Source organism: Phoca vitulina, unplaced genomic scaffold (assembly GCF_004348235.1).
Source record: "Phoca vitulina isolate PV1807 unplaced genomic scaffold, GSC_HSeal_1.0 scaffold13, whole genome shotgun sequence".
Classification (NCBI taxonomy): domain Eukaryota; kingdom Metazoa; phylum Chordata; class Mammalia; order Carnivora; family Phocidae; genus Phoca; species Phoca vitulina.
In genome coordinates this window covers 6,577,619-6,603,036 of record NW_022589716.1, presented here as the reverse complement: position 1 = coordinate 6,603,036, position 25,418 = coordinate 6,577,619, and the positions used below count along the sequence as shown (strand labels likewise).

The window sequence follows — 25,418 nt, the reverse complement described above, 5'->3', positions numbered from 1 at the left end:
TCGGGCTCCCTGCTCAGCACAGAGTCTGCTTCTCCCTCTCCCTCACCCCTCCCACCCCACTTATGCTCTCTTTCTCTCTCAGATAAATAAATATTAAAAAAAAAAATTGTTCACAGGTGATTAAAAAAAAGAAGAAGAAACGCACGTCCACACGAGGGCTTGCGCATGAATGTTCAGAGCAGCGTCAGTCACAATACCAAAAACAGCTCCGCCATCCATCACTGATGAGTGGACAAACGCCCTGTGATACACCCACATGATGGAATACTACTCGGCAGTAAAAAGGGATGATTTCCTGACACAGGCATGATCCTCAAAAACATTCCACTGACTGAAAGAAGCCCAACACAAAAGACCACATATTGTATGAGTCCATGTATATGACATTTCTAGAAAAGGCAAAACTTAGAGACAGAAAGCAGTCCAGTGGTGGCTAAGAGCTCGGAGTGGGCTTGGGGACTGACCACAGATGGACCCAAGGGAACTTTCTGGGGGTGGTGAGGATGTTCTAGAACTGGATTGTGGAGATGGTTGCACAATTCTGTAAATTTACTAATACTCATCAAATGGTACATTTAGAATGGGTGAATTTTATGGTATGTCAGTTATATGTCGACAAATACCCGAAGTCCTTTGCTTTTCACAAGTCCATCCCAGAGCTTCCCTGCGTGCCCGGCTGGGAGTAGAGGGCACAGTCCCTCCACCTCCTCCGCACATCTCAGGGCCAGGCTCAGAACTGCTGAATCAGACACTCTGGTGGTGAAGGCCAGCAATTAGAGCTTGAACAACCCTCCAGGGTGGTGAGGACCTCGGTCTGCTGGAAGGTGGAACGGACAGCAGGCGGGCCGTCTGTGTTGAGTGCTCGCTGCACGCAGCCCCCTGACAAGCCCCGAGTCATACCCTCCTCACAGCAGCCCGGTGATGTCCCTGTTATTATCAACCGTGCCCCATTTTTTGCACAAAGAAACGAAGGTTCAGACGGACTGAGACACTTGTCTGCTAATAAGGGGGCAGAGCTGGGATCTCTGACCTGAAACAGGCCTGCTCTATCACCCCGCCGACCTTGTGAGTGGGAGCAAGATGCCCAGTGTCCGAAGGCCCAGAGAGGGGACAGAGACTTACAATAAATACAGCCCCCTCAGGTTCTATCTTGGAACAAAGCGTGGGTACAAAGAAATAAACAATAAGCAAAGCACTCGACATGCCCAGTATTTTTTCTTCAAGGCTGAGGCAGCCGGCTTTGTTTAACGTTCAATTGTTTACTCCCGGGGGACAAGAGGGTGGGGGAATTTAGAACGAGCTGCTTGGACAGAAGCCCAGGAGGTCCGAGCTCAGTTCCTTGGGAGCCCGGAATGTGAAGGGCTGGGGATACACAGGGAGCAGAACTCAGAGATCCTGGTCAGAAAGGAGGAGAGCCGTTAGGGCCCCGGGAGGGTGGGTCTGTGGTTTCCAGATGCGCGGATGATGTAATGTCTGCCTGTCCTGCCGACACCAGTCCTGTTCCGGGTGGCCCTCTTTGGCCTGCTTCTCAGGGGCTAGGCTACGTCCTGGAGCTGCTCAGGAAACTGAGGCGGACCAGCCCGGCCTCCCTGGTGAAACCCAGCGCAGCCAGAAGCCTGACTCGATGCTGTACGTGTCAGGGGAGGGGAGTGTCCTTTGTCACTTCTTTTGGTCATTCAGCCCGGGTTGCTGCTGTCTGTTTGCCTTGCTCGGCCCTCCCACACAAGGTTAACCCCCCCCCCCCCAGCTTTTCCCACCACGGTCATCATTGACCGGCAGCCTTGATCCAACAGAGAAGTTCTTCTAGTCCAACTATTCAAAGGGGCCGAGAGAGGGGAAGGGACTTACCCTGAGTAAGGGCAGAGCCAACAGCAGCATGCAGAACACTATTTCATAATGATAATCCCTACCATTCGTGTATTTTCATCATTTACCAAGTACTTTCATGGGGTTTCTCCCCTGACCCTCTCACTAACCCTGTGAGATGGAGGGTGCATGACTGCTTGATTGATAGATGAGCAGCTTGGGCTTTATAGAATTTAATCGACTTGCTCTGGATCCCCCGCTGGTAAGTAACAAAGCCAGTGCTCATGCCAGATGCTTGGGTCCCAAATTATTTGCTTGGTGCTTCATTCTTGATGAATGAGCAAGACCCCCCAGTGCCCAGGGCCCAGGGAGGAGCCAGAGGAAATCATATTAAACACAGCCTCATCGGGATCTGTCTTGGAACAAAGTGTGTGCATTTGTCTTGCTTGTTGGCTGAACAGGATCCTCTAAATTGAGCAGGTCTGGGTGGGCCCCTGGTTGACTCAGTAGGTGGAGCATGCAACTCTTGATCTCAGGGTCAGGAGTTCAAGCCCTATGTTGGGTGTAGAGCTTACTTAAAAATAATAATAATAAAATAAAATAATGAAAATAAATAAATAAAGGGGCGCCTGGGTGGCTCAGTCGTTAAGCGTCTGCCTTCAGCTCAGGTCATGATCCCAGGGTCGGGATCGAGCCCCGCATCGGGCTCCCTGCCCTGCGGGAAGCCTGCTTCTCCCTCTTCCACTCCCCCTGCTTGTGTTCCCTCTCTCTCTCTCTCTCTCTCTGTCAAATAAATAAATAAAATCTTAAAAAATAATAATAAATAAATAAATAAATAAATAAATAAATAAAGCAGGTGGGTCCCCAGCTTGAGCAAGTGACCTGGGCAAGAGCCGCTTCTGATAGCTGAGAATGGGGCTGGCGGCTGTGACCTGCCCCCTGGGTCCACAGGCAGCCTGGAAACAGCCTTCTGCTCCTGCCCATTGTGTTCTTTCCATCAGTCTTTTAAGCATTTTGCATGTCGTGGAAGACAAAACCCAGAAGCTGTCATGATCAACCTACTTTCCCCTCCAATCGAGCTCAAACATGATGATGAGGAGGAGGAGGATCCTTGATTCCATTTGCCAAGGGCATACTGCTACCTTTCACACATTGAGAGCCCTCATAGCTCATAAAAAAGGAGCCAGGACTAGAGCCCAGATACAGGGTGACTTTGGAGTGCATAACATCATCCTTCTGTCCCGTGCTTTTAAGGAAGGACGTGGAGCACACCCGTGGGTCTCGGGTCTGGGACGGGCGGGTACAGAAGCTGGTTGCTGCATGACGCCTGTGGGATCTCAGCCAGGTTCTCCGGGGCAGGGGCTTCCTTCCTTACATAGACTGTTACCTATGCCTCCAGGCAGCGTTTTTCTCACTTGGGTGCCCTGGAGAGAGAAACCAGGCTGCCATGTCCCTCTCTGCAGGCTGGATCCTGGACCCGAGTGCCAATTGCCCGGGATTCCCCACTGACATCAGTGCTGATCTCTGGCTGGGTTCTGGGGTGCTGTGTGCCAGGAGAAATGCCTGGAGGTGGCTTTCACCCAACCAGCTTGAGCAGGGAGGGGAGTGGCTCATCATGATGAAAGTCAGATGTGTGTTTTCAGCCGTGCCATCAGACTTCCTGAGTTTGCCTCCTCTGACTTAACTGTCCCTTATTTGGAATTAAATTAATTTTAATTAATTATTAATTTTATTGAGTAAATTTTATGTGTAACATTGTGTAAGTTGAAGGTGCACACTGTGTTATTTTGATACATTTATATGTCATAATATGGTTGCCCATTGTAGAGCGAGGCAAAGGGGACCACAGCAACCTCCGAGCTGAACGCAAACAGGCTCATTAAGCGACCCACCTCGAAATAACCATAGACCCTAACTGACCCATTACAACCAAGCACAGTTCCCAAGATTACCAAAAAAGGGGAAAATTCCTTAAGTCCCCATACTCCCTCACTCTGCCCTTTAACTGTGGCCCCTCAGCCCTGCCTTGTGGCAGATGGCCTCTCCTGCCCGTTGTGCCCTTGTGGTGTATTCAAGAAGCTTCTGCCTCTTTTGTTCTGCCTTGGGTGAATTCTTTCAGTGCCCATGCCGCTGGCCTCCACCCAGTTGGAACACCTCATGTTTGGTGGCCCCCCATCCGATCGGAACAGCCCACATCCATGTCACTATATTTATCACATTACATAATTATAGTACAATATCGTTGTCTATATTCATTGTACTGTGCTTATCTGCCCCATATGATGGACTTCCCAGGCCAAGAGAGGGTGCTGACCAAAAGCTATATCCCTTCTCGAGGACACACAGTCCACCCACTCCTGCCTAAGGGACTGGAGAGGTGGAGTCAGGGCCCAAGGCTTCAGGAAGACAAAAGCCACAGTCACAGCCATGAAGAAGACCCATGTGAGCCTTTTCATTGTAGAGAGAAACTGAGGCACTGACAGAAGGATTCAGAATGTCAATGCTGAAGCATCAAGAAAAGCTCAAGTTATGCTCAAAGCAAGGATGCTCATAAAGCATTCATTTTGATAAAAAGTATTAAATACATTCTGATGTAATTGAGTGGGGGCCGGGGAATGGGGTTAGGGGATTAGTCATTAAAATCCATAAATACGATGAAATATTATTCAGCCTTAAAAAGAAATGCAAATCTGACACAAGTTACAGCGTGGATGAACCTTGAAGACAATATGCTGAGTGAAATAAGCCAGGCACAAAAGGACAAATACTGCTTGATTCCACCTATATGAGGTATCTGGAGTAGTCAAATTCATAGAGACAGAAAGTAGAACAGTGATTACCAGGGGCTGGGGGGCAGGGGAGGGGCAGGGAGGAATGGGGAGCTAGTGTTCAATGAATACAGACTTTCCATATGGGATGATGTAAAGTTCTAGAGACAGATGCTGGTGCTGGTTGCACAGAACTGTGAAGGTACTTCATGTCATTGAACTGTACACTTATAAAAGATTAATATGATAAATTTTATGTTATGTGTGGGTTTTTTTTTTTTTAAGATTTTTATTTATTTGATAGGGAGAGACACAGCGAGAGAGGGAACACAAGCAAGGGGAGTGGGAGAGGGAGAAGCAGGCTTCCCGCTGAGCAGGGAGCCCGATGCGGGGCTCGATCCCAGGACCCTGGGATCATGACCTGAGCCGAAGGCAGATGCTTAACGACCGAGCCACCCAGGCGCCCCTATGTGTATTTTTAAATTTAATTTATTTATTATTTTAGAGAGAGAGCAGGTGCCGGCGGCGAGGGGCAAGGGGAGAGGGAGAGAGAAACTCAAGCAGACTCCACACTGAGCTCGGAGCCTGATTCAGCGCTCCATCGCACAACCCTTAGATCAAGACCTGAGCCAAAAGCAAGAGTCTGACGCCCAACCAACTGTGCCACGCAGGTGCCCCTATGTTATGTGCATTTTGCCACAACTTAAAAGAAAGTGTTAAGAGTTTAATGCTTGAATCCAAACTCTACCAAGAATCCTCAGGAAGATAAGCTATTACTTCATCAGGTAAGTTTGGCAAGTAAAATGCTGCTCTATACTTGTCTGAAATTCTACCTCTCATGAGACTTTGCACTGTGATATTGTGATTTATAATAAATACATATTTGGTCTTCATCCCCGTTCCTGACACGGAGCTCTTTAAACCCTGGAATTTCCTAAGAGATAAGAAAGTCAAGGTATCGTTGGTATTCACAACAAACCACGGTCAACCACACCGAGTTTATGTTAATGAAGTGCCTTTGGGAAGCTCCTAAGAATGGGGGCTGGTTGCCAGGAAAACCAATCACGTGGCTAGAAGGTGTGAACTTTGAGTCCCACTCCCTGACATCCGAAATGAGGAGAGGGGCTGGAGGTTGAATCAATGGCCAGTGGCCAGTGATTTAATGCATCATGCCTCTGTCATGAAGCCTCCATAAAAACCCAAGAAAAGGATGGGGATTGAAGAGCTTACAGGTTGTTGAACATGTGGAGATGCTGGGAAAGCAGTACCCTCAGAGAGAGCCTAGAAGCTCTGAGCCCCTTTCCATATACCCAATGTATCTCTTCCCTCTGCCTGTTCCTGAGTTAGATCCTTTTGTAATAAACCAGTAATCTAGGAAGTAAAATGTTTCTTAGAGTTCTGTGAGCCACATTAGCAAATTAACTGAACCCAAGGGAGAGATCGTTGGAACCTCCAATCTATAGCTAGTCCGTCAGAAGAGCACAGATTACAATCTGGACTTGGGAATGTTGTCTAAAGAAGGTGAATGGAATTGTAGGACACCCAGCTGCTGCTGAGAATTGCTTGATGGTGTGGGGAGGAAACATACTGGACCTTGTGTCAGAGTCGGTACACTGAGAACATAGAATGAGATCTATTGGCTGGTATGCTTTGATTAATTTACTTAGCACGTATGTATCGTGGGTCTCCTATGAGGAGCACTGCGCTTGATGCAAGCTGGCTGAGTCCGAGGATCCAGAGGGGGTCCCTCTAGACCAGCCAAGAGGGTCCTTGGCTTCTTGCAGGATGGAAATTAAATTTGAGCCAAGAGCAAGTGAGAGGAAAGTTTTTTGAAGATGTGGAGAGAGACTCTAGATACGGACAGAGCATCTGGGAGACTTGGAAAGTGAGTCTTGCCTTCGCTTGGGGCCTGGGTTTTGTTTTGTTTTGTTTTAAGTTTATTTTTTTAGTAATCTCTACACCCAAACTGGGGCTCAAACTCATAACCCCCGAAATCAAGAGCTGCATGCTTGGGGTGCCTGGCTGGCTCAGTTGATAGTGTATGAGACTCGATCTCAGGATTGTAAGTTTGAGCCCCACATTGGGTCATTGGGTGTAGAGATTCTTTAAAAATAAAATCTTAAAAAAGCAAAGAAAAGAGTTGCATGCTCTTCTAAGTGAGGCAGCCAGGTGCCCCGGGCCTGGGGTTTTTACTGAGGACAGTGTCTGGTACACACGTCTTCTCACTAATCCAGGAACAAAGACTAGTGTTTAGGTGTCCTCCGTAAACCATTTATGCCCTGGAGCAAGGGGTCTTGATGAGTCAGTGGTCTTGGTTCCTGACGACCCCTCCCAGTCACTCCTTAGATGTTATCTATTGCGCTGGAAGGCTCCAAAAAATTCATTAAATCCTTGACCTTTACAAGGAGGACCTGTATTATCTGCTCTATAAGGCCTGCATAAGGCGCAGGTGTAGGTCCTAGCAAGGACCAAAGCAGGAAAAGGAGCCCTTACAGCAGTTTTTTATGGGGTCCCTTTAGTTGCCCTGTTCCAGGCTGAGCACAGGGTTACTAACATTTTATTCGTTTTGTTTAATTAAGGTATAATTTACATGCAGTAAAACACAACATATATACGGGTCAATTCATTTTACCTGCGTATAGATCCATTTAACCACTACCTAGATCAAAAAGTTTAGTACCCTAGGAAATTCCCTCCTGCTTCTCCATCCTAGGTAATGACCTCCCCCAGAGGTGATCCTTGTTCTAACTTCTCTCCCCATAGATTGGTTCTGCCTGTTCTGAATGCTGTATAAATGGAATCACTTATTATTGTATTTATCAACTTTTTTGTGTCCAGCTTCTTTTGCTCAATACGATATTTGTGAGATTTACCTTGGGTAGTGCGTGTGCTGGTAGTAAGTTATTTTTTTATGGCTGGGCAGTGTTCCATTTATAACTATACCACAGTTCATGTATCTATTCCTTTGTGGATTTTTAGGTTAGTTCTAGTTTTTGCTTCTTATGCATGAAGATGCTCAGAACATTTAAAAAAAAAATTTTTTTTTTTTAAGTAATCTCTTCACCCAACATGGGGCTTGAACTCATGACCCTGAGATCAAGAGTCGCACCCTCTTCTGACTGAGGCAGCCAGGCAGCCCTCTGAACATTTTTGTACAAATCTTTTTTTGGACACATGCGTCTATTTCTCTTATGTGTGTGCCTAGAAGAATTGCTGGATCATAGAGGTGTTATATGGTGCATATTATTAAAATCTAATAGAGTCTAGTTCATAGATAACGTCCTGCTCTTTCTCCCAGTGGTAGGCGCCTCCCTCCCCCAACTTCCTACCATTGCATTTGTTTTTCTCTGCTGCCCTTCAGCTAAGGACAAGCCATTCACATGTTCATTTGCATAATGTACATTTCTTGCATGCTAACTGTGCACATGGCACTTTGTACACTGGTTATATAGCGAATACAGATATGAATAAGGCATCCACCTCAAGGAGTCTACGGCAGCTAATAGGGGAGGTTATAAACATAATCATAAAGAAGATACTAAGTGGCCAAACTAAGGCTGAGATAAAGTATTACAGGAGTTCAGAGATGAGAAACATAACATCCAGTGGGGTAACCAGAATAGCTTCATGGAGGAGACATTTGGGTTCAGCACTGAAGGAGAAAAGTCAATTAAAACATGTGCAGAGTGTCGTATGAGGGGTGGGCAGGGGCGAGTTTTCTGGATGGAGGGCACATGGGCCAAAGCGGATATGTGAATGTCTGAAGTGTGTGACCCCTTAAGCTCATGAGGACAGAGCCCACGCTGGTCTAGCCGGCTCAGTGCCACATTCCCAGTGTCTGGCCAGGCCTGGCACACAGAAGATTCTCAGTCAAAATGTACTGCTTTACACAGTGAGTGGTGGAGTTTGGCTGCAGCAGAGGGAGCTTGGAGAGAGGCAGTGGGGAGAAGGATAATGTCCTCGTTATCTACTGCTGTGCAACAAATTACCTCCAAACTTGGTGGCTTGATTCGACAAGAAACATTTATTATCTCTCACAGTTTCTGCGGATCAGGAATTTGAGCGTGGTTTGGCTGGTCGGTCTGGCTTGGAGTCTCAAGCCCTGCAAGCACGTGTTGCTGGGGCCACAGTCATCTGAAGGCCTGACTGAGGCTGGGGGACGCCCCTGTGCAGCAGCTCACTCGAACACCGCTGGTGCTGGCTTTGTTGGGAGACTTTGCTTCCTCCCCACAGGGCCATCTCCATAGGGCTGCTCAAGTGTCCTAAGGATACTAACTGACCTCCCCCAGAGTGAGCGGTCCCAGAGGAAGGAGCCAGGAGGAAGCTATAACCGTTTCATTGCTTGACCTTCCAGTCAGGGCATCCCTTCTGCCACATTCTATGCATTAGAAGCAAGTCACCAAGTCTGGCCCACATGCAAAGGGAGGGGAACTAGGCTCTACCTGTGAAAGGGAAAAATCTCAAAAGCATTTTTGGATATATTTTAGATCGCCATGGTGATGGTGGGATTTGTCTGCTCAGAACTCAGGGGCTCTCAGGGCCAAGTGGGACCCAGAGGGACCCAGCCTCCTTGGGGGATGCAGGAGTCCTGCCCTGGTGTTATCTACCCAGCGGACCCTGAGCCCTGGAGGTAAAGGTGAGGTAGTAAAAATGAACAACACAGTGAAGACACAGCACCGCACGCCATGGAGAACTCCGACGTGGCTCAGCCCAGGGCAGGAAACACTAGGGGTCTGATGGGAAGATAACCTGAGGACAAGAAAACTCTTTCCCCCAGGAGAGTCGGGGGAAGCCTCCTGGGGGGCGTGGCCTCTGAGCTGCATTCTCCCAGTGCTTTTACTGAGCCCACAGGCGTGGTGCTGGGCACACTCACAGAAGGTTACATATGTGTGGTCGGCCTATGCAGAGAGCGTCGGAGGCCTGGAGGGACCCCCGTCGACCGTGGCAGCAGACGCTGTCTCTGTCCCAAGTCCGCTGAGACCTTCTGAGGCCACTCACTGTGGGCGCACAGCTTTTCAGTTGGCTACAGATTTTCCCAGGAGAAAACCGTGAAGTGCCCTGGAGATCGTGCGTGTGCACTTCTTTCGTTCATTTCCCCCATCAAAGGTCCTTCACCATTGTTCAAGTCTTCCCTCCCTCTCTGCTCCTGCTTCTCTGGAAATGCTGGCCCTGCGTGTGCCTCGCCATTTCTTCGCTTCTTGACTCCGTGTCTGAGAGAGTCTGGAAGACTCTTCCCCGCCGCTCTCTTTCTCCCCTCAACAGCTGACCCTCAGGGCAAGTTGTCAGGATTTGATCAGTGAATGGGTGAGTCTGGGGAACTCCTGTTGTCCCTCAGGGAGCAACGAATGCCACCTCTGGGCCTTTTCCCAGACTGATGAGCAACCCCCTCCCCTCATCTTCCCGTGGGTACGCCTGGGCCCCTGGGCAGGCTCCTCAGGGCCTGCTGGAGTCTAGTTGTGGGGATGGTAGAATATACCTTTAAAAATCAGTGCTGGGTGCATAGAACACCGTGTAACTGTTCCTTTTGATACGTTGGCTGTGAATTTCTTGGAACTGGCTGTGTGACCTTGGACAACTTGTACAGCCTCTCTGAGACTTAAGTTCCTTATCTGTCAAAGAGGAAACATTGTGAGAATTAAAGCTGATGTGTGTTAAACTTTGGGCTCTCTCTGAACTCAGTGAGGGCTGAGAAAATGGGGCATTTCTGTCCTGTCCTTGCAGGGCTGGTGTGAGGACCACCACATAGGCTGCTACTGGGCAAAGGAGGGCTGTGACGATCCAGGTGAGTCACTACGTGTCCCCTGCGAACTTCGGGAAATGGAAGGAAGGCATGGAGGAGAGAAGCTGGGAACGTGTGGTGGAGCAGGCCTCAGGGAGGGGGCAATTGTCAGCCTTTCACACATTCAGCCCCTGAGGCTCAGAGACCCCTGATTTGCCAGCAGGGCTCTTCCCAGATCAGCCAGGAGCTGGAGCTGGACGCTGCGGTGAGAGCGACAGCCTTGACTGGGAGGAAGGAGACAAGATGGGTAAGACCATGGGGCCGTGATCAGAAAGACCCCTGCAAGTCAAGGGGAAAATGCACGTTTGAAAACTCTTGACTCCTAGTCACTAGACCAACAGCCAGGGAGCTGGAAAGTGAACCTCTGAGAACCTGGGAGGCTGGTTGCAAGAAGACCAGGATAGAGACATCTTGGAGCTGGAAGGAAGCATGGAGGACAAGCAGGACCGCACCACCCAAATTCCCAGATGAGGAGTTCCAACTTTCAGTGTGTTCTCGCTGGAGGGTGAGCTGCATCTTCTGGACTGTGGCTGAGGGTCAGAGGCAGGTCGACGGACAGCCTACTGCTTCAAAGGGAAAAGGAAGTCTTGAGGGAGATCAAAGTTCCAAGAGAGCTGGGAATTAGGACAGACTGAATTATCTTCCTGACTCTAACTTAAAGACGTCTCACCTCTGGGAAGGTCGCCTCTTAACCATTTTTCTGTCACAAAAATTGCCCTCCTTGTCAACTGGCTAATAAAAGCAGTAGAAAAATTGGACCACCTACTCTGCTGTTCCTCTACTCTGGCTGTCAGATGACAAAGCCTTGCACGTGTGCACACACACACATACACACACGCACGTGTGCATGCCTGTCCAGCTCGGTGGCTCCCATTGTTTCCGGAGGCAAAACCAGATGCCCTTGTCTGTCTTTCAAGGCTGTCCCAGTTTGGGCACAGTTCTTCACCTTGACCTCCTCTCCTGCCGCTCTGCCCCCAAAGTCCCTCTGCTGATTCGAAGCTTCCCAAAGGGGCCTTGCATTCTCCCACTGCCCTGTTTTTCCTACTGGTATGCCATGCCCTCTTCCCCCTTTCCTTCCTCTGCCTTTAAAATCTTCTCTTTCAGGCTCATTTCCTAGGACTCCTCCTCTAGGAGACCACCCTTGACCCCTGCTACCATCCATCCCCAGCAGAAACAATTTCTCTACCATACCATTTATCAAAGTCTGACTTGAATTACATAGCATTGTCTCCTCCCTCGCCCCCAACATTTTATGGTGAAACAGTTCAAATGCACAGCTAAGTTGAAAGAATTTTACAGTTAACACCCATTTCTGTAGCATCTTTGTTTCTACTGTTAACACTTTATCAAGCTTGTTTTTATTATGTATCTATTTATCTTTCTATGCTGCTCTCCATCTGTTATTAACCCATGTTTTTTGATACGTGTCAAAATAAATTCTAGACATCAGTACATTTCTCTTGAAATACTTCTAGATGTATACTATTAATCAGAGTTCAATCTTTTTTACTTTTTTTTTCTATTTTTTAAAAAAGATTTTAGGGGCATTTGGTGGCTCAGTTAGTTAAGCGTCTGCCCTTGGCTCAGGCCATGATCCCAGGGTCCAGGGATCGAGCCCCGCATCGGGCTCCCTGCTCAGCAGGGCATCTGCTTCTCCCTCTCCCTCTGCCGCTCCCCTTGCTTGTGCTCTATCAAATAAATAAATAAAATCTTAAAAAAAATTATTTGAGAGAGAGAGAGGGAGAGCATGAGTGAGTGGGGGCAGGGGCAGAGGGAGAGAATCCCAAGCCAACTCCACACCAAGTGCAGGGCTGCAGATGGGGCTCCATCTCAGGACCCTGAGATTATGCCCTGAGCCAAAATCAAGAGTTGGACACTCAGTCTACTGAGCCACCCAGGCGCCCCAACAGTTTTCTATTTTGATGTGAAATTCGAATACAATGAAATACACAAATCTTAAGTGTACATTTGCTGAATTTGGACAAGTGCAAACACCTGTTCAATCCAACCCCTAATAACATATAGAACATTAGCATCACCCAAATAGCTCCCCAGCAACCTCCTCCCTGCCTCCACCCCAGGTAACCACTCTTCTGATGGTTTTTCCTGTTTTAGAACTTCATATGAATGAAATCACACACTGTATACTCTTACCTAAGGCTTCTTCCACTCAGCATGTTTTTGAAATTCAGACCTGTTACATAAAAGCACTTGCTTGTTCCTTTTTATTGCTGAGTAGTATTCCATTGTATGGATGTACTATAATTTTTGTTTATCTATTCACCTGTTGATAGATGTCCGGGCTGTTTCCTGTTTGGAGCTATTAAGAATATAGTTGCCCATTGTCAACTACAATTAAAAAAAAAAGAATATTGTTGCTGTGAACATTCTTAAACAAATCTGTGTAGATGTATGTTTTAATTTTCTTGGCTAAATACCCAGGGGTGGAATTAAGTTTGCCTTTTTCTTTCTCTGGATTGTGAGCTTTTTGAGGGTTGATTTATTTAGCTTCTAGCTCCAAGCACAATGCCTTGGTACATGATAGGTTCTCCATAGACATTTGTTGACATGAAACAAATTCAAGCACGACATAATTTTCCCATCTTCTATATAATATGCACCTCCCATTTAGCACTCTACGTGTCCAGTAACATATGAGCATTGTTTCTTTTAATCTTCCAATGAGCATCTAAGAATTGGTCCATATCACAAGTTAGGAAACAGGCCAAGAGAATCTAGGTGAGCTGTCCCAATGCAGGTGAAGGGAAGAGACAGAATTTGAAAATGATACTGTGGGAAGCATATTCTTCTATGCTGTTTTGCTTCTCTGAAGATCTCAGCTGGGACCCGTGGAGTGACTGTCCCAGTTCACCCTGTATCTACTCTCAACGACTAGGCAAGGTAGGCTCTCTCCCTTCCCTCTATTCCCATTAGTCATGAATACATTTTCTGGTGGAACTCCAGATCTCACATACCTTGACAGAGGCCCACACTGCACTCCTCCAGATGGGAGGCATATAGTTTATCTCAAAATGCTGAGTGTCAACAGGTAAATGTGGACAGTCAAGTGGACCAGAGACTCTACCGCTGTGCAACCATCACAGTGGAGACTGGTTTAGGCAAGACTCATGAATGGATGTGAAATCTAGGGGATAATTTTGAAGAGAGGCAGGATGTCAGCATGTCTTAAAGTGTCTCTCCACAGATTGCTTATTAGTTCCAAGGGGGAAAATACGGTAACAATACATTGGAAAAATCAGAAAAAAAAATCACCATGACTCGATTAAAATTCACATCACTAGTGAGGGGCAGATGGACACCCCATGCCTCCTGGTATGATGCCCTGAGGACACACTATCACTTCCATAGTATTCCAGACTGAATCTAACCTTGAGAAAACATCAGATGCCCAAATGAGATATATTCTTAAAAAAAAAAAAAAAACAGCTGTATTCTTCAGAAGTGTTAATGTCATAAAACACACACACATAGGGATGCCTGGGTGGCTCAGTCGGTTAAGCGCCTGCCTTCGGCTCAGGTCATGATCCCAGGGTCCTGGGATCGAGTCCCGCATCAGACTCCCTGCTCAGCGGAGAGCCTGCTTCTCCCTCTGCCTGCTGCCTCTCCCTGTTTGTGCTCTCTCTCTCTCTGACAAATAAATAAATAAAATCTTTAAAAACACACACACACACACACACACACATATACATGCAAAGGCTGTGAAGATGTTCCACTTTAATGGAAACTAAAGAGACATAACAGCTGAATGTGTTATTCGATCCTACACTGGATCCTGTTCAGGAGGAGAAAGAAAATAGGGACATAACTGAGTCAAGTGACAAAACTGGAATATGGATGGTAGATGAGGTCAAACTCCTGAGTCAATTTAAAATTTTTTTCAAGATTTTATTTATTTATTTATTTGAGAGAGTGAGCATGAGTGGGAGAAGCAGGCTCCCCGCTGAACAGGGAGCCTGACATGGGGTTTGGGGCTCGATCCCAAGCCCCTGGGATCATGACCTGAGCCGAAGGCAGACGCTTACCCGACTGAGCCACCCAGGTGCCCCAAAGTCCATTTAAATTTACTGAGTTGATATCTGTATTGCGGTTGTAAGATAGATCTTTATTATTGGGAATACATACTGAAGTATTTAGGGGTCAAAAGCCACCATGTATGTGACCTACACTCTAATGACTCCAAAAATACCTGTGTTTGATGTGTGTGCAGTACTTAGAGCAACTGAGCAAAGTGTTGAGAAGAGGTGAATCTTGGTAAAGGATATACGAGAGGACTATTTTTATCCTTGCACCTTTTCAGTAAGTTTGAAATGATTTCCAAACAAAAAGTTTAGAAAATGCTCTCCTGCAAAGTCCCTGGAATCCTAGTCAGTGTGGACTGTGCCCACAAGAACTCCATGGACATGAGCATCTCTTTCCTAAGTATGTTAGTCGGTCCCAAGCTGCCAAATGTGTGATCCCAAGCAAAGTGAAAAAGTGCCAAGGAGCTAAGGCAGGCATCTTCTAAAAGAATCCCTTCCTCTTTGTCCCCTGTAAGAACATCTTTCTCAGAGCAGGCTCTCACTAGAGGCTTGTTAAATCAGCCAGAGTTGCTTTCCGGCTTGTGAGTGATGACGGTGAACTCTGAATAGGTCTGAGATCTGGGTCCTGCCTCCCTCTCTCCTGCTGATCTGCTGCATGACATCAGCCTCCTTATCAGCGGGGTGACGGGTTTGGACCAGAGCAGAGGTTGCGAGTTGGCAATCCAAGAGCCATCAGTCCACAGATGTATTTGTCCTACAGAGTATTTTAATTAATTAATTTTAAAATATTTTATTTGAGGAGCGCCTGGGTGGCTCAGTTGGTTGAGAGGCTGCCTTCGGCTCAGGTCATGATCTCAGAGTCCTGGGATCGAGCCCCATGTCGGGCTCCCTGCTCGGTGGGGAGTCTGCTTCTCCCTCTCCCTCTGACCCTCCTCCCTGCTTGTGCTCTCTCTCTCTGTCTCAAATAAATAAATAAAATTTAAAAAATAGATATTTTATTTGAGAGAGTGTGTGTGAGCGGGGTAGGGGAGGGGCAGCAGAGAGCCTGATCCGTGGCTCTATCCCACAACCCCTGAGATCATGACCTTAGCCGAAACCAAGAGTCTGACGGTCAACCGACTGACTACCCAGGTGCCCCCCAACTCTTATATTATAACCAATCAACTTTCTCATTTACAGTTTCTGCTTGGCCTTTGGACTGGAAGATCTCAAAGGACCTCCCAGTTCCCATCTTCTTTGACCATGTCCCATCTCTTTAGGGATTTCAGATGATGAAGAAGAGGTTGGATGGAGTGAAGAGTGAGGTGAAGAAGAATAACAGAACCAAAATGAGAGTCGCTTCAAGTACATTGGCTTACAAAGGGCCAGACTGTAGTTCAAGACATTGATGTATCTAGTGGAGCTCTAGATGGGATGGGATGCTTGGAGTCAGTTGGGAAGAAACCAGAAGGTTTTACTGGGACTGAGGGATCAGGACAGAGGATGAAAGAAGGATTGAGGGAAAGCCAGGTATCTGGAGAGACTGCCAAGTGCCTGCAACTGAGGGCATTACTGTGAGCAGTCTTGGGGTCATCGCTAAGAGCAGTTGTGATTTGCAGCCAGGAAGTGGGTCCTGGAGAGAAAAGGGAAAGAAAAAAAAAATTCAAAAATCAAGGTGTAGTGGAAAGAGTACTGAGCAAGGAATCACAGGTTGTGGTTTTTAGTTCCAGATCTGCCACTTACTAATTGTGTGATCTTGGGCATATCACTCCACATCCCTGAATCTGTTTCCTCAACTTCAAAATACGGATGATAATACAAGCCCTGTCTTAGAGTTATAGAAAAGCTAACCTACAATACCAGACAGCAAAGCACTTAGCAACCGGGGAAGCACTATGCCAAAGTGAGATGAAATTTAGAAGGTGTAATTTAGTCTCAGAATTCCGGAACTTGAAGGGCCCTTTGAGGGTCTGCAACCCTCTCATTTAATAAACCATGAGTTTGAGGCCCCAAGAGGAGAAATTACATAGCACATAGCAAGTTTAAGGCAGAGGTGGGCAGAGTGATCCATTAATTTAATTTAATTTTTTAAAATATTTTATTTTTGGGGCGCCTGGGTGGCTCAGTCGTTAAGCGTCTGCCTTCGGCTCAGGTCATGATCCCAGGGTCCTGGGATCGAGCCCCGCATCGGGCTCCCTGCTTGGCAGGAAGCCTGCTTCTCCCTCTCCCACTCCCCCTGCTTGTGTTCCCTCTCTCGCTGTGTCTCTGTCAAATAAATAATTAAAAAAAATTTTTTTTTTTATTTGAGAGAGAGAGAGTGAGAGAGAGAGAGTGCATGAGAGGTGGTAGGGTCAGAGGAAGAAGCAGACTCCCCACTGAGCAGGGAGCCCAATGTGGGACTCGATCCTGGGACTCCAGGATCATGACCTGAGCCGAAGGCAGTCGCTCAACCAATTGAGCCACCCAGGCGCCCCAAATAAATAAAATCTTTAAAAAAAATAAAGATTTTATTTTTATTTATTTGAGAGAGAGACAGAGAGAGAGCACACAAGCAGCCGGAGGGGCAGAGGGAGAAGCAGACTCCCTGCTGAGCAGGGAGCCTGATGTGATGTGGGGCTCCATTCCAGGGTCCTGATATCATGACCTGAGCCGAAGGCAGCTGCTTAACCAACTGAGCCACCCAGGTGCTCCGCTCCATTAGTTTTATTTATTTTATTTTTAAGATTTTATTTATTTATTTGACAGAGAGATAGAGAGCACAAGTAGGCAGAGAGGCAGGCAGACAGAGAGAGGGATCATGACCTGAGCCAAAGGCAGATAGATGCTTAACCGACTGAGCCACCCCGGAACAACCCCCCCCCTCATTAGTTTTAGAGTAGAACCCTCTTTGAGCTCCCTCTGGGGATGGGTGAATGAAACTAACCAAAGGAAGAGGGAATAGGGACCTACTGGGGGGAATTTGTGTACAGGGAATGTCCCAAAAGTGTGTGTTTCATCCATCCACTTGATAGGGACAGGTCTTTGTAACTAGTCTTGTGGTTATGGGAAAAAGGAAACAGTGAACCTTGAAAGAAGTAGTCTTATTCGAGGGAAAGGAAGTCCCACATTGCACATTACGTAGCATGCACAGTGAATGAAATCACTGTGAAAGTGAGAGGTGAAAAGACCATCCTGTTCTACTTCCCCTGATAAAGATGAGGAACCTGAGGCCCAGAGATGGGAAATGGCTTGCCCAAGGCCACACAGCTTGTTCCTGGCAGAGCGAGGACTATAATGGGGTTTCTCAACTTGTAGTCCAGGGCTTTTACTGTATGTGCCAGTTCAGATTGCCTATGGCGGCAAATAAGAGAGACTAATGGTGGCTTACACCAATGGAGATTTATTGACTAATGATGGCTTTAGGAGATAGGGGTTACTTTTCTCACTTTACAAGAGGCCCAGAGGGGGACAGTCAGATTAGTGTAGCTGCTGAAGGATGCTAAGGACCTAGTCTCCTCCTATCTTCCTACTCCTCACCCTCAGCCCATGACTTTTGTCCTTACTGTCTTAAGATGGCTGCATCACCTCTAGGCATTGTGTCTGTATTCCGGGCAGCTCAATTTGTCTTTTTTTTTTTTTTTAAGTAGGCTCCATGCTGGGCTTGAACTCCAGACCCTGAGATCAAGACCTGAGCTGAGATCAAGAGTCGAACACTCAATCGACTGAGCCACCCAGGAGCCCCTGAGTTTGTCTTTTTATAAAGACTTACCTGAAAAAAAAAAAAAAAAAAAAAAAGACTTATCTGAAAGCTTCATCCAGTGAGGCACATAGCTATCCCAATTGCAAAGGTGTCAGGGTAGGTAAGTATTTTAAGTGTCCAGGCACTAAAGTGGGGAGCTTTTGAGTTGTTAGTCTATAATGTTTGCAGCCACTACGCTACACCATTTTTAATTAACTAATTAATTAATTAATTTAAGGTTTTATTTTATTTTTTAAAGTAATCTCTACACCCAACATGGGGCTTGAACTTACAACCCTGAGATCAAGAGTTGCATGCTCCACTGACTGAGCCAACCAGGCATCCCTATGCTACACCATTTTATTTTATTTTTATTTTTTTAAAGATTTTATTTATTTATTTGACAGAGAGAGACACAGCAAGAGAGGGAACACAAGCAGGGGGAGTGGGAGAGGGAGAAGCAGGCCTCCCGCGGAACAGGGAGCCGGATGCGGGGCTCGATCCCAGGACCCTGGGATCATGACCTGAGCCGAAGGCAGACGCTTAACAACTGGGCCACCCAGGCGCCCCTATGCTACACCATTTTAAAGATGAAAGAAGGGGTGGGTGCAACAAGCTGCTGCCTGAAAATCAGAAAATAGGTTCAAGTCTGGATTCTGCCACTTTTTTGTGGGACTTCAACATGTCTCAATTACCTCACTTGAAAAAGGTTTGGGCTAAATGATCCAAAAAACCCTCCTGGCTCTTAATTCTATGACCCTATCCTATTCAAATCCTAATCCATGTACTTTTATTTCCCTCTCCCCATGGAATTCTAACATAAACATTATAAATTATGACAATAACTGGTATGTAAGCGTTGTGTATTTTTCTGACAAGTGTTGGTACCAGGAAATTTCAGCCAGAAATTCCTACCTTGAGAGCATCAAGATATCTCCATAAATGTATTTTCTTCTAAATGTTGTCAGTTTTTGGGGTGACTGGGTGGCTCAGTCAGTTAAGTGTCCGACTCTTGATTCTGGCTCAGGTCATGATCTCAAGGTTGTGAGACTGAGCCCCGTGTAGGGCTCTGTGCTGGGCGTGGAGTCTGCTTAGGATTCTCTTCCTTTCCCTCTGCCTCTTGCCTCTGGCTTTTTCTCTCTCTTAATAAAATAAAATAAAATAAAATAAAATAAAATAAAATAAAAGTTGTCAAGTTTTATAATTCTTTTCTTTTTTTTTAAGATTTTATTTATTTATTTGACAGAGCGAGATAGCGAGAGAGCACAAGCAGGGGGAGCAGCAGAGGGAGAGGGAGAAGCAGCCTCCCCTGCTGAGCAGGGAGCCCAATGCGATGCAGGACTCAATCCCAGGACCCTGGGATCATGACCCGAGCCAAAGGCAGATGCTTAACCGACTGAGCTACCCAGGCACCCCTATAATGTTTTTCTATAGAAGTCTTACAACCCTATTGTTACGGTTAATTTCTAGGTAGCATATTGATTTTATTTTTTCCTATCATATTTTGTAAATGATTACTGGTATATAGAAATGCTATTCCTTCTTATATATTAACTTTATATGGAATAACCTAGCTGAACTCTTATTTTATTTATTTATTTATTTATTTGGCAGAGAGAGAGAGATACTGAGACAGGAACACAAGCAGGGGGAGTGGAAGAGGGAGAAGCAGGCTTCCCGCCAAGCAGAGAGCCCGATGCGGGGCTCGATCCCAGGACCCTGGGGATCATGACCTGAGCTGAAGGCAGACGCTTAACGAATGAGCCACCCAGGCGCCCCTGAACTCTTACTAATTCTAATAGTTTGTAGCTCTCCCCCAATTTTCTATGCAGAAAATCATACTACCTACAAATTAGAATAGACAGTGGAAATGGCATGAGGAAGGTCCTGAGAAGAGAAAGTTCAAGAAACAAAGAAGGCAGATGATGCTGTGCAGAGCAAGATGTAAGGCAGATGATGAGGGGAGCCAGAGAGACAGCATCATTGCATAGGGTCTTGAAAACCATTTTCAGGATTTTAATGCAATGGAAAGTAACTGAAGAAGTTTCTGGTAAAACTGGAGGGAAGTCTTTATGGTAAGTCACTGGGTTCTGCTTATGTCTGTGTCCTGGCCAATATTTTGGTCAAAATTTGGATGAATAAATATAAAGCACACTTTTCATGGATAATAAATAATTAGATAACCCTAAAATGTCTTATTATGAACTTGTAGAGCCTCAAGAATATATCCTTAGACATGGGACTGGATGTTCGTTAAGATCCTTTCCAACTCTGTTGCTGGGGTTCTATGCTTTCCATCCTGGGTACTCTGGCACTGGAGGAAGTGTTCTTTCCCATTGGAGGTGGGGAAACAGAAGGAACTGTGCTTTGAGAAACAATCTATTAGGGCAGATCCACGTTTCCACGAGTGATTCCACATAGGTGGTAAGTGCTGTAAGAGAGAGGCATAGAAGGGGTGCAGGAGGATGTGTATGAACTGGAGAGGGTGGTGCCTAAGTTGTGTAACTGGGACTGAAGCAGGTGGAAGGGGGGCTTGGAAGTAGCTGTGGCAGTACATAGGAAAGACAAAAGGGACTGAACCAGAAGGGCATCAGTGTTTAGGTAGAGATGTTTTTTTCTTTCTTTTTTTTTTTAAATTTTATTTATTCATTTGAGAGACAGAGATACAGAAACAAAGAGAGCATGAGCAGGGGGAGAGGCAGACAGAGAGGGAGAAGCAGGCTCCCCGCTGAGCCAGGAGCCCGATGTGGGGCTCGATCCCAGGACCCTGGAATCATGACCTGAGCTGAAGGCAGATGCTTAACCATCTGAGCTACCCAGGCGCCCCAGTAGAGATGTTTCTGAGGCAGAAGGAGCATCTGGTAGGCCTGAGATGGGGGAAGGTGGGGGGATAATTGAGAATGACTCTTGAGTGACTATCTTGGGATACACGATACACATAACATGGTGACTTTATTACCTTAAAGAAGGAATAGAAGAGTCCAACACTTCTGAATTTTTCTAGCCATCTGACTTCTAAGGAGCTCAAAGCTAATTCCACTCTTGAAGCCTGGGACGGGCACTGGGGCTGGTTACTCTAGGCAGCAGAAGAATCAGAATAACTCTTTTAGCTCCCACCCTTTTTTTAGGCTTTTTAGTTTTTTAAGCTTATTTAGCTCCCACCCTCCCAACAGTTAGGCTCCTGCTTGGACAAAAATCTGTGGGCTTTGGTATGAAGTAATGCTAATTCACTAGGACAGGAAGCCTATTTTATTTACTTTTTTCTAAGTGACCCTCACCATGCAGGCCTTCCTGATGTGCTGGTCCTCATTCAGTGTCTGTTGGATGAATGAATTCAGGCTTGCAACGGCAGTTTCCCTGCTTTGGAGTCTGCATGTGAGAGAGGGGAAAAGCTCTGAGTTTGGTCCCACAACACCTGCCTTATGAATTGGTCTGTGACCTAGATCCGTCATTTCAGTTCTCTGTGACTGGCCTAAAGTTTTTTCCAGGGCTCCAAATTCATAGTACTATGCCTTTTTCACTTATCCTTCTACTCTTCATTCCTTTGTATTTGTATAGGCTACAAATGCTCCTTCATAGTCATTATGAGCAGTACTCTATAAATGCTTGCTAAGTACTAGGCACCAATCTAAGCACTTTAATGTGACCCACCTAACAACCCTAATAAACTAGGTGCCACTATTACCCATTTTACAGTTGAGGAAACTGAGGTACAGAGAAATTAAGTATCTCCCACAAGCTCACATAACTTCTAAGTAGCAGTTCCCAGATGTGTACACAGGGACTCAGGGGCCACAGTCCAAGTTTAACTACCTCACTATGCTACTTCTAGGTCACCCTAATGGGGACTATGACAGAGGCCGGTGACTGCATTATCTCATTTTTACTAAGGCAACTGAAGCTGAACTTCTCTACGGTGACACACAAAGTAGCAGAGCTGACCTCAAACCAGGGCTTTCAACCAAGTCCAGTGTTCTTTCTGGTAAGCAGCCTGCTCTAGAGGTTGACTACATGGCCCCAAGGCCTGGTTGCCTGAGTTAAAGCACCAATCTGCTGATTGCGGGCTTGCTGTCATTAGGTAAATTACCAAACTTCTGTGTTTGTTTCTCATCTGTAAAATGAGAATGGGAACATGAACACCAATTGTAGAGCATTGTTGTGACAGCTAAATGAGTTATTAGGTGTCACATACTTACACGAGAGAGCCTGGAATATAATAAGTACTCAGGCGTTAGCCATCACTTTTCCTGCTATCCAGCAGATGTATAACGTGACCGAAATAGTAATTTTAAGTTTTCTAGTGGCCACATTTTAAAAAGCAAACAATAACAACAACAAAAAAACCCCATGAAATTATTTTAAATGTGCTTTAACCATATATATCTAAAACTGTAACCATATAATCAATATAAAATTATGAATGAGATATATTTTTTGGTACTAAGTCTCGGAAATCCGATGTGTATTCTCACCTACAGCACATTTCAACTTGGACCAGCCACGTCACTTGTGGCTGGTGGCAGCGCAGCCCTGGAGCGGCCCCACACCCGCGTCCCCGTCCCCCCACGGTTCCTTCCCGCGACCAGCTGGCCCGCGCCCTAGGCCCCGCCCCGCGCCCCGCCCAGGTTACATCACAGAGCCCGCGGGCCCCGCGGGCGGGGAGACCCGGGGCCCCGGCCGCGTGTGCCCGGCCGCTCGCATCCTCCCCGCTCCAGGCACCCAAATTCTGAAAGGAAGCGACGTCCACCACAGAGCCGCGGCGGCGGTCGGTCTACCTGCCGGCCGCCCGGGCGCTAGCAGGCGGGAGGCGGGAGTCTGAAGCCCCCATGCGTACCTCGCCCCCAACGGCCCTCCGCTCGCGCCGCTACCACGGCGAGGTCGAGGCGGCGGGGCCGGCGCCCATTGGCCTGCCACAGCCCTCCGCCCGCCCCCTCGCCTCGTTTATTGGTCGGAGCAGCGGCGCCCGCGGGATAGGCGGTGGCGGCGCCACTCCCTCGCGCCGGCCCTCAAGAGGGCGACGAGGAAGCGGCCGCCTCCCTGCGCCCCGCCCCACGGGCTCGCTCGGTGGCTCCGGCTCCTCCCGACTTCTCCCGGCTCCTCCCGGCTCCTCCCGGCCCTCTCCCGGCTCCCTCCGGCTTCGGCTCCGGCGCGGCGGCGGCGGGTAGGTGCGGCGACAGGCGGGGCCCGATCGGAGGGGTGGCCTCCCCACTGTCCCGGGGGCTGCCCGAGCCGCGCCCCGCGGCCGCCCGGGACCCCGCAGGGCCCGCCAGAGGCGGGGAAGGGCGGTGGCCGCGGGCCTGCGGGACGCGGGGGCGGCCGGGCTGGGGGCCTGGGGGCGTGATCTTCCGAGGCTTCGGGGCGCTCAGCGATCCGGGGGCCCCTCGGGGCGGAGCGGGCCGAGAGGACCAGGGCTTCGGGCGTCTGAAGCGTGGGGCCGAGCGGCAAGCCTCAGGCTGAGGATGGGGTTGCGCTCGCGGAGCGAGGGTCGGCTGCGGTCTGGGGCCCTGGGTGGGGCTCGGGAGCGTAGGAAAACTCAAAGGTCGTTCCGTGAGACTTCGGGGGGTCAGTTGAGGTGGGGGTGATGTGAGCTAGAGAAAGTGCCCAGTCTGCGGTTACGGGCGGGGCTGAGGGGCGGTCTGGACAACCGGGCCCCAGCCTGGGCTCCCGGCGCGCGTCCCCTCCGGCACTGTTGGGGGACTAGCGTGTGTCTGGCTGCGGGAGGGCGAAGCCGTCGCAGCAAGGGTGGGGATGGGAGGATTGGGATAGGGACCGGGAGGGGACAGTTGGAAACGTTACCCAGAACCGAGATTGTGATTTAACACTTGGACCAGGTTCTCCGCTGGTGTATTGCCTGAGCTCTTTTTTGGTGAAATTACCCCGTGGGGGAACGTTGGGATTTTTTTGCTCCCACTCAGAAACGTGTAAATTAAATGCATTTGCTGCTTTGGGGAGGAGGCAGTCATTACGCTTAGGTTTGTGTTTTAGCACCCAGACCCGGTGTGAAAAGTGCTTCTCGGGAGGGTTAGTGTTACCCAGCTTTCTCCTGGAAACCCCCTTTCTCCTTTCCCTCCTCTGGTTCGGTTACACTATTGCTCCCTAGGGCCTCTCGATTCGCTCTCCCTGGCTGCATAGCATTGCAGTGTTTCTCTCTCTCTCTCTCTCTCTCTGTGTGTGTGTGTGTGTGTGTGTCTCCCGCCTGTTTCCCTGCTGCTGCGCTTTTGGCAACTGTCTCTGCTCTTTCCCAGGGATGGTTGTGGCATTGCATCAGGGGATATTTGTGCTTGTAATTTGCTCACTCAGCCCAGGAAGAGGGAGAATAGTATGCTGCAGAGATGGGAGGGGGGTGTCGTCAGCTCGGCTGGGTAGGCAGAGAAATGGGTGTGGTGAGGGAATACAGCTGCTCTAGGCCTGTAGGGTAACACTGCCCAGTCATCAGCTCAAAGAGATTCAAAGAGCAGCAGCAACAGCTATTTTTATAAATCAGTCCTGAATCCAAGCTGAGCACATGGATTTAGAGTGAACAGTTGTCATGCTCTAACTATTACCGGCTGGGTGTTTGGTAGACAACATTGGAGTTGCTAAGTGAGAACTGTACAGTGCAGCAGGTACTTTACTTGCAACTTTTAAACTCTGCTCCTCTCACCTCTCCGGGAGGGGACCTCTCTCTTCAGGGGGTGTCTTTCCAATGCAGTGCTTTGATGGTCCAGACTACTCCTTTTCAAGTGAAATGGTTCTGTATCAGTGGTAGTCTTCCTCTCCAATTTGGCTTAAAAATAATAAAGCTGTCACCTTTTGAGCACTTGCCATCTTCCAGGGACTAATTGTAGGTATTTGTTTACAGATGGGGAAATTGAGACTGACAAGAATAAGGGGTCACACAGATAGTTATGTGGCAGAACTGGCATCCACATCAAGGTCTCTCTGACCCCCCTCCCCCCCCAGTTTAGAAACATGAAATTTTTGGTTCACACAGGAGTGACTCAAGCGCTTGAGAATTTATTCATGCAAAGTAATCTCACCAGAGACTGATTAGCCAGATACCAGTTTATTTACACCGAAAGTATAAAGTGCCATGTACACAATTGGAATTAATTATCCGCTGGCTAGGACACCTCCTTTGTTTCTGGGCAGCCAAATCAGTAATAAAAAGGCAATTGATTATAGAATGGGAACTAAGGGCCCTGGATGTTCTTAGGGGATGTTTTAATCAAGTTACTGAATCCTGGTGAGTTTCCCTTCTTTTCCCATTGTATGAACAAACACATTAGTGTTTGACAGTGCTGGGAAGATTCTAAGAACATTTTCCCACCCTGTCTCAGTGTTGTTTT

General features: G+C 47.7%; 1 protein-coding gene and 1 long non-coding RNA gene across 3 annotated transcripts in view; one reads left to right on the top strand and one right to left on the bottom strand.

Annotated features, from left to right (window-relative positions):
• Positions 1-20,897: 20,897 nt before the first annotated feature.
• Positions 20,898-21,526, bottom strand: LOC116636868. The gene is made up of 3 exons (XR_004300403.1): positions 21,369-21,526; positions 21,050-21,166; positions 20,898-20,957 (listed from the first exon to the last, which is right to left on the bottom strand). It is a non-coding gene; the product is annotated as an uncharacterized LOC116636868 (long non-coding RNA).
• Positions 21,527-23,216: 1,690 nt separating this feature from the next.
• The window catches only part of MAP4 (microtubule associated protein 4), a 192,089-nt gene continuing 189,887 nt past the window's right edge, over positions 23,217-25,418 (top strand). The window contains exon 1 of one of the 2 annotated variants that reach the window (XM_032412638.1): positions 23,217-23,251. The gene's annotated coding sequence lies outside the window, so the exon portion shown is untranslated. Of the gene's footprint in view, positions 23,252-23,448; positions 23,575-25,418 lie in introns of those variants that run through there. The other variant, XM_032412637.1, reaches the window with a different exon arrangement.